General features: G+C 39.8%; 1 long non-coding RNA gene across 1 annotated transcript; it reads right to left on the bottom strand.

The window, feature by feature from the left end:
* Window positions 1–2,693: 2,693 nt before the first annotated feature.
* Window positions 2,694–7,442, bottom strand: LOC144761253 (uncharacterized). Its single transcript, XR_013595649.1, has 6 exons — window positions 7,224–7,442; window positions 4,002–4,059; window positions 3,800–3,875; window positions 3,442–3,581; window positions 3,216–3,312; window positions 2,694–2,793 (listed from the first exon to the last, which is right to left on the bottom strand). It is a non-coding gene; the product is annotated as an uncharacterized LOC144761253 (long non-coding RNA).
* Window positions 7,443–8,874: the final 1,432 nt, after the last annotated feature.

Here is an 8,874-nt window from a genome sequence, read left to right on the forward strand (position 1 = left end):
AATCCTACCACAGTTTTTACATTCTCTTCTAATAGCTGGACATCCATTAAATGAAGCAACGTGACCTCTATTTCCACATCTGTAACAAGACATATTTCTTTCGTTTCCATCAAACCTCTTAAATCCAGTACCATATAAATTCTGTGACGTAGACGGTTTTGAACTGTGTAACTCATTCTTTGATTCATCCTGTTGTTTTATAGCACACACTTCTTCCGTATTATTTTTATCACTTATGTCCTTGACTGTGTGCATCCATTTCTCTGTTTGTTCAAAAGCCTTGGCCGTTGAAATTGCTTCTGATAGTTTAGGATCACCCATCACCCATAGTTGTTCTTGCGTTTTTTTACATCTAACATGAACTATAATTTGATCCCTTATCATTTCGTCTGAAATAGTTCCAAAATTACAATGCAAACTTAGGGAGCGTAGAGCTGTTAAAAATTCATCAAAGGACTCACTGTCTTGTTGTTTCCTAGTATAGAATTTGAATCTATTCAGGGCTATATTACTTGTGGGTTTAAATATTTTTTCCATCCTTAACAAAGCTTCATTGTAAACATTTGTAGCTTCTGTATTCTCTGCAACAGTTATTTGAGGCAAAGTCTTAAACACCATTTGACCCTCCGATCCAAGACAGTGTAGTAATATGCTTTTTTTTCTTTCTGCCCCCATTCTTTTTCCATCTATTGCCTTCATATACTTTACAAACTCTTCTTTCCACCTTGCCCATGGTAATGGTGGTTCACCCTTAGACTGTAAAAATTTTGCTGGGGGATCAAATTGCATTGCCATGGCTCTCCAAATGTAACTATGGGGTCACTGATGATATTTAAAAAAAAATTTATGCAAGCTAAAAAAATATATATATATTGCCTATACTTGTTTCTAGTAAAGTGTTAAAATGTAGAAAGCCTATTTTACATTAAGTCATTTCCCTTTATTACCAATAAGCAATGACATCAGCATAAGTTCAAAGGTAAACCCTTTTCATTTTTTATTTATGCCGCTAGGAACATCTTAGAAAATCCTTAATGCTCCTAAAGTGTGATAAAACAGACTTACTTCCTCCGTATCTCTTCAGATAAATTCCTCCGTGTATATAAAAGTTAATAAACCGATCGTGTCTTTTACAGCCAGCGTTTTGGTTGCTAGGCTGTTTCTAAGAGACACAAAATGGCTGCTACGTCTTTGCGTTATGACGTCATTTCCCTGCATGCATCGCGTCTCCCAACATTCCTTGCGAAGCGCTCGGCAATGCAGAATCTCACCGCAAAGAAGATTCTCCTCGGAGGAATGCGCTGGATGTTGACCTTCAAATATGTCAACGTGCTCTGCCGGTAAGCGTTCAAGTTTACTTTTGAACGTCTAGAATCGCCAACAAGTTTTTTACAAATAAATAGTCACTTTACCTTTACTTTATGCGAGGAAGAATCCAATATCCTTGTTTTCATTTACCAGCAATCCAAGAAATTTTCCAGAGTATTTATTGTAGATTTTCCGTGTTCCTTTTTTTCATAAAACCTGTAAATAACTAGATGAAGTTCATTTTAAATAGAAGAATCCTTGTTCAAATCCTCATTTTGTCTGTAATCACACCGTTGAAATTATTATTATTATTTTTTTTAATGCTTCTTACTACTTTCTGTTAAAATGTCCTTTTTCTTATGTCTTGGGTTCAGGAAAAATGTACTCTTATGTGCTGCCTCTTGATTTCAGCTCGCCCGTTATAGCGCTGACAACAGTGCTCAGGTGTGAGGGTGCATGGAATTCTGGGACTGGAAGTCCCCAGGAGCAACAGCCGTAGATAATGAAAGACTGCAGCGACTCTCCCCACAATGGTTCAAATATCCTTGGGCAAGTGGGGCTAGGAAAGTGTTCTTTAGCCACAAACAGATTCAGTCTGCTTATCCTAATTTACACCAGGACAATTACCTTTACAGCCAAGAGAGGACCAAGGAAAACAATAAACTCATTGGGGCATATTTATGAGCCCTTGCGTCACTTTTGCGCCGCCGGTGTGTCACTTTTTGTGACGCACCAGCAGCGTAAAAAATGCGCCATATTGCGTCATATTTAAAAAGTGACGCATCTAGGTAGATGCGCAGTTTCTAAACTCCTGCGCCACATCATACCTGCCTCAGGTATAATGTGTGCAGGTTGGGCGTTCTGACGCAAGTAAGCCTCGTAGAAGTGACGCTGTGAAATCTATGAGATTTCATTGCGTCACTTCTAGGTCGCAAATGTGTCAATATCTTACGCCTGTCTTACAGCAGGCGTAAGACTGATGCAGGCACATTTGAAATGGGACTTGACCCATTGATGGAGTTGCGTCACTTTTGTGACACACTCCAGCAATGCGTCATTTTTGCGCCTACAGATACGTCAGAAATACTGGCGTATCTGTAACTCCTTGCGACCTGATGCGTCATACTGTTTCAGAAAAAGGACAACGGTGGAGGATTCCCGACAGAACAGCACCTGGTCAAATATTCTCACAATATTAGTTTAGACCCACACTATAGTATATGGGACAATATGTGTGCACACTTCAAAAACACCCACCGTTACAATGTTGGTTCAAGACATGAACTATGGTATACTTTAAACAAGGTCAAGGTGCACCACTTTAGAAATTGTAGAAACTGATAACTTTGATGAGGTTAACAGCAATAATCACATTCGTTTGTTACTTGTGTTCTTCAAGAGTTCTTTATTGAGTTCAGTTGAGAGTAAAAAATACACACAGGAGCTACAGCCGACGCGTTTCGTCCTCTTGGGACTTCTTCAGGGCTGTTTACAAAAAAATGACAATGTACAAAAGACATACGATTAAAATCTACATTAAAAACAAAAGCAATTATGCTCATATAGAAAATGCCAGACTTCATAAACAATTCATTACAGGAATAAAAACTAGTGCAGGTAATATAGACAAATTGCTAACAACAATAAGAAATAGATGTCTTCATTAATTGAAAGAGCGCAGTTTGAACTTTTTGAAATTTTTCTCAAATTTGGTCAGAATGTTCTGAGTTATTACATATTGTCCTCCATATAGGTCTATCCCTCTTGTGCCAGTAACCCTCCTCCAAGAATAATAGGACACTCTAAATATCTATAAGGAAGTGGAGAAACCAGCATCTAGAAGTTAGCAGAGAGGGTAAACAATAGCTCTTCTACAGGAATAAGTAGCACTTAAATATAGAACATACCACAATAAAGGATGAGATAATGTCCTTGTATCCTCTCCCGCAGTTATTAGGATTCGTGAAAATGTCTGTGACGTTTAAACTGTGCTCAAATAGGCATCTAGAAATAATTAGTGAGAAAGCATGAATGATTGGTCAAGTGAAAGCCATCTTGACCAAAGAAACAATCTAAGAAAAGCGGGGAGCTTACAATAGCTATGAGTGGTTAAAAGTGAGGCCTGTAACCTACCCTGTTCAACAAAATATTTTCTGTGGAGGAAACTGATCTGTCCGCGCCGTTCTTGATCTTAGGCGAAAGGTATCTATTTGTAGTCTCGTTCTGCAAAAGCTCTTTAATAGGGGTATTTCAATCTTGTACATATGATTCTCCTATAGGAAAGACAAAGTGTTTTTAGAATCATCCTCAATACTAGCTCCCCAGAAGTATTGCGTTTACTATTTATAAGATGGAAAGGCTAGTTAGTGATCGAAGGGCAACGGACCTAAATACTTCCATGATACCTTTATCATACTGTGCTTAAACAACCATTAGGAAAGGCTAACCAGTTCTGACTGTACAGGCAATGAACAAGAATCTCATCACTTACATCAAACTGTGGATGATAGTCCAAGTAGAGCTGGAACCAGGGTAAAAGGCACAGGATGTAGATTCTGTCTGACTATCTACATCAAAGCAAAAACAAAAAAACCCAAAACAGCTCATTGCTATCTATGTTGCCATGGTAGGCAGAACCTTTTACAAAACAAGTTCACCAAACATCAAAATATGTGCTTGGTGGTTTATCTTACCTATAATTGTTAACTTGTTGTAGAGGGAAGTGTTTATTAGTCCTCCTGCTTAGACACTCTAAATGTAGAAAAAGAGGTGGAAAAATAATAAGATTCCAATTGAAGAAATGACCTCAAAAGAACTTCATTTTTAAAAAGTCCCATCTCTCTCTATATAATGAAACCTTTATGTTAAGTTTGCTTAATCTATGTAAGCAATAAGTGAATTAAGTTAAAGGTCCCCATTGGCTAAAGGATGATGAGCTAACATTATGAATTGCCCAGGATTCCCTTTTTAAAAGAAGGACACAAGGTTCTAATAAACCCCTGTTTTATCTATTTGAAAGTCCCTCTTACCTTGATAAAGTGAGCTAAACCATCCCCTGGTTCCTAGAGCAGCATGCAATATAACGTCCTCCTCCGTCAGGTAGCAGCAGACTACTGATACATTTAGGCTCTGTTTATATATTGGCTTAAATTGGTCCTAATGGGAAACACCTGGTTTAATTAACTGAATAGAATGACAATTGCCAAGACGGCCATGTCATGTAAGTAACTGATTGCCTGTTTGTAGTATATTGTGAAGTTTGCTGGTCGCCATCTTGTGTTTCCCGTTTTATCCTGTAATGCTTGGAGATGTTTGAAGGGCAACTTACAGAGATACAAAAGCCCTTATGCACATATACAGCCTGTCACCTCAAGGTTTGCAACGCATATCCTGAACAAACCAATTTTAAACATACCGATGATTTAACATGGGGGCCATGTTGCATAAGTGACCGAATGCTATTTGGGGAGGCGACATGAAGCCCACCAGTCGCCATATTGGATAAGAACGGGCTCCCTTCTAAATCCAAAAGGCATTGCTTATCTTTGTTAAGCAAATATTCGAAGCTATTATGGCAGGGAATGAAAATTAATGGATTTACACGTTAACACCAACACATATATAGCGCGTTGGTGAATTTTAGAGTCCGTTTGGGCTACAATCGCGATGGTGTGAAAAACGGAGTGAAAACCCAAGTGAGCTATTATTGTAATATTTGAAGGAACGTCTTAGCATGAATTCGATCCAGCAACATTGGGAGAGGCAGTTAATGCTTCCCTCGAAGATATACATAAAACGATGAAAAATATGGCGGCCATTTTGGTTTGGGCTGGACAAACCAATTAGACTGTCCAAGCGATTGGCGTGGGGGCCATGTTGCATAAGTAACAGGATTCCATTTGTAGACGCGACCTGAAGCCTAACAGTAGCCATATTGGATAAGAACGGGCTCCCGTCTAAATCCAAGAGACATTGCTTGACTTTATGAAGCAGATTTTCAAGGCTATTGAGGCGAGATTTAAAGAATAATAAGTTTGCGCATTATCACTAAAGAGTGTATAGCGTGTTGGTGAATTTTAGAAATCGTTTTGGCTGCAATCGCGGTGGTGTGAAAAACGAAGTGAAAGGCCCAAGTAAGCCATTATTAAGAGTGCACTTTATCATGAATTCGATCCAATCGCATAGGGTGAGGCAGTTAGTACTTCTCTCAATAATATACACAAAACGATGAAAAAAGTGGCGGCCATTTTGGTTTGGGCTTGAACGCGAGGAGCATTAAGGTGACTTGGTTATGTGTGGTATATTCCTTATTCCTTATATTCCTATATTCCTTATGCTACAAAACGTATAGTCTGCAACAATCTGTAAAAAGAAGGTGTTTGGATAAAACCGGACCTTATGTGTTTTACGAAGGTCTGTTTTCCAGAGATATTGGCACTGACCCATATAGGAACAATATATAATTGATTTGTAATTAAGCTTTAACTTGTCACTCACAAGGACACTTTTTTGTCAGATAAAATACAGGTCCATAGCACAGGTTGTCAATCTGCGTCATACTGTAAATATGACGCATCCAGCATGTCGCAAGGAGGGCGCAATGAAAAGTGACGCATCGCTGTTTTCATGCAGCGATGCGTCACTTTTCATAAATGAGGCCCTTCATTTGAACCAAAGCCCAAAAGACAATGAGAAAGTAAATGAGATGAGCAAACCTGACAATCACTTGGGGGAATTACTCACCCAAAGGAATTTTAAAAGCAAAGTGACCAAATGGTGCATTTTACACTTCAATTCTCAAAGAATTCAGGCAAATACTTAGAGGTTTTCCAGGAAGTTTCCATTTGGGGACTCATAAAATAATCTGACTCATCAAGGGCTGCCTACAGTTTTAGGCCTTCCTAAGAGATGTTGAAGGGGCCACTCCTTCCATTTTGAAGAAAAAAATCGTTCACATTGTGCATTTTACAAAATAATATTCAAATTAATTGGCTAAAAAAGCTATAGGTGTAACACGAAGTTGCCTATGCAGGTGGGTGCTCAATCGAGTTCACTGTTCTTAGTGAATTAACGGTCTTATCTCTAAAATGTAATGGCTTCCTGTCCAGACAACAGTTTATCAAAAACTACCGCTTTCATTTACACCACACCAAGCACAGGAACTTCCTTGTGGTAGGTTCTGCTTTCAGGCCAACTTTAGTGTAATTTCGTTTAGCTATTTTTCTATATCGAGTAACAAACAATCCTTTCATAGTTTAAATGCCAAATGTCAATTTAGGGACCCATCCCCCTCATATTTTGGCCCTCACTTGACAAAGCTGCATGAAACCTACAATAAGCAACCCACTGTGCATAAACCCTTTTTTGAAAGGTTCCATGCAGGTTCGTTAAATGGGGCCAACGTTATTAGCAGAACAAAAATGCGTTTGCCGTTTGCCGTTAAAAGTCTGGATTACTGGACTTCTCAGGTGCTATCAGCAACTGCGTAATGCACAGTGAAAATAAATGTGATATGTAGGTCAACTGTACTCACACAGATGAAATTCCATGTTATTGCCCTTGTAGAGAGAAACTGACATGACATGAGAAAAAGAGTTCAGTGCCTAACACATTGCATGTCACATGACTTTACAGGAAACATTTATCAATACAATGAAAAGGTCAAATTACCATTTAACAACACAACTGCCATGAGAAAAACAGTGTTTAGTTGCTGTGAATTTAGGAAGGGAAGCAGCTCTCCTGATAGTCAAAGGGTGTTTTCAATGTGATTTTACCTTACTGCACACATGTTCTCTTTTTTGTTAAATCGCTATTTTTAAGAACAAATAAAAAGCCATGAACATACACAGAAGTGCAGAGTGTAATATGTTGTCGATTACGGTTGCTGAGTATGCGTAGGCGCCATGACTCACCAGAGAAGGAGAATGGAAATATAAACATCTTATTTGTTTTGCAGGATTCCATCAGCAAAATGTTTTTTTATTGTGCTTTTTACATCAGCTGTGTGTGCCTCACTTGCTTTCAACTACCAGGCGATCACATGAGGTTTTTAGCAGTAGTTAAAAATGGAAACTCAAATACAACAGTGTTTACAGCGGGTATATCGGTCCATCTAAGAGTCGCCGTTGTTCTGTTGCTGAACTGACAGTTGAACTGTAACGTCGAGCACCAGAACGTCGCCTCCGAGGAGCCGCTTTACGTTCCGCCACCGCACGTCTCCTCGCAGAGGCGCGTCGGCGCGTGCCCTGCAGAGATCCGCGCGCCTCTCCCGGGCCCGTTCTGTGGAGAGGCAGGAATGGCCGCTCATCATTAGTCTTCCATCAAAGACCGCCTTGTGTCTGTCGCCTGCAGGAGGACGAGCGGAGCCGGGCAGGAGCAGGTGTCCTAAAACAGATTGTCGATTGTCGCCTTTATCTCTGTTGTCATTCAAAGCTAATAGCCAGTATTTCAAGCCCAATTTTTCTGTCCAGTGCATTGAGGGAGTTTTATGGATATTGTTTCGGACTAATATCTACTATGGTTGCACCGGATCGGCGCTCCCAAGGCAAGTTATTGGAGCTGGCCTGAAGACAACTTTAGCTATTGATCAGCCTCATATTTAAAAATAAAACATAATAATAAAAAAACATACATCTGTATGCACATAGTGGCTTTCTATCAGTCCTGTTCATTCATTTGTACAGTTAAATCACATTCGCATTTTGCTTCCGACCACCATACAGCAGGTGCAGTGGGTCAGCCCAGTTCAGTGGTAGGTCAATTTGTGCTTTATTTTTGCTTTAATTTCATGTCTTATGTACATTTAAATTGGTGAAGAGTCCCTTTCTACTCACTTTTTCCAAATATATGCACACCACCTAAAGACTGCAGTATTTTTACTTTTTAAATTACTTTTAGTCTTTTATGCACCTGCATATGTTTGCAGGAAAAACAACAAAAAAATCACAGACTTTCCAAGTCAAGACCTATTGGCATTGCCAGTTCTTGTAAAAGACCGAGCGTTGGCTACGAGTCTCTCTCTAGAGGGAGAGGGGTGTTGCAGAGGCCAGAGCGCCTAAGTCCGGAGTGTGGGGTTCATGGTTCAATCACCGGTGGCAGATCAGCACAGCACTGTGTGACTCTGGGCAATAGCTCACTTAATCTCCCTGACGGCCCCCAGCTCCTTGAAACTCTTTAATGGGGGGATATATTCGTGTTTTACAAATAAAAATGACAAATTTTGAGTATTGCACAGGAGTCAAGTTATAGTCAGATCAATGGTAGGTGGACACTGCGCCATGGGCACTAGGGCATTGTCACAGTGCAAACAAGGAAATTCTTTGAAGCTCCTGAGTGCTCCTTGAGATGGTCAAGCAGAGAACATACTCCTCTTGGAGGACAAGGGCGAGTGACCTCCTTTGATATGTAACCTGTTGTGCAGATCCACAAACACTAATAGTGCTGCAGGGGTCATTCAAAAAAGCGCCCTGGATCCCAGTCCTGGTAGGGAACCATGAATACCATCAAAAGAATGGCTTAGGTGTGTGAGAAGTATATGCACATAAACACAAGCATTGTCAATGC

Source organism: Lissotriton helveticus, chromosome 6, assembly GCF_964261635.1.
Source record: "Lissotriton helveticus chromosome 6, aLisHel1.1, whole genome shotgun sequence".
Taxonomy (NCBI): domain Eukaryota; kingdom Metazoa; phylum Chordata; class Amphibia; order Caudata; family Salamandridae; genus Lissotriton; species Lissotriton helveticus.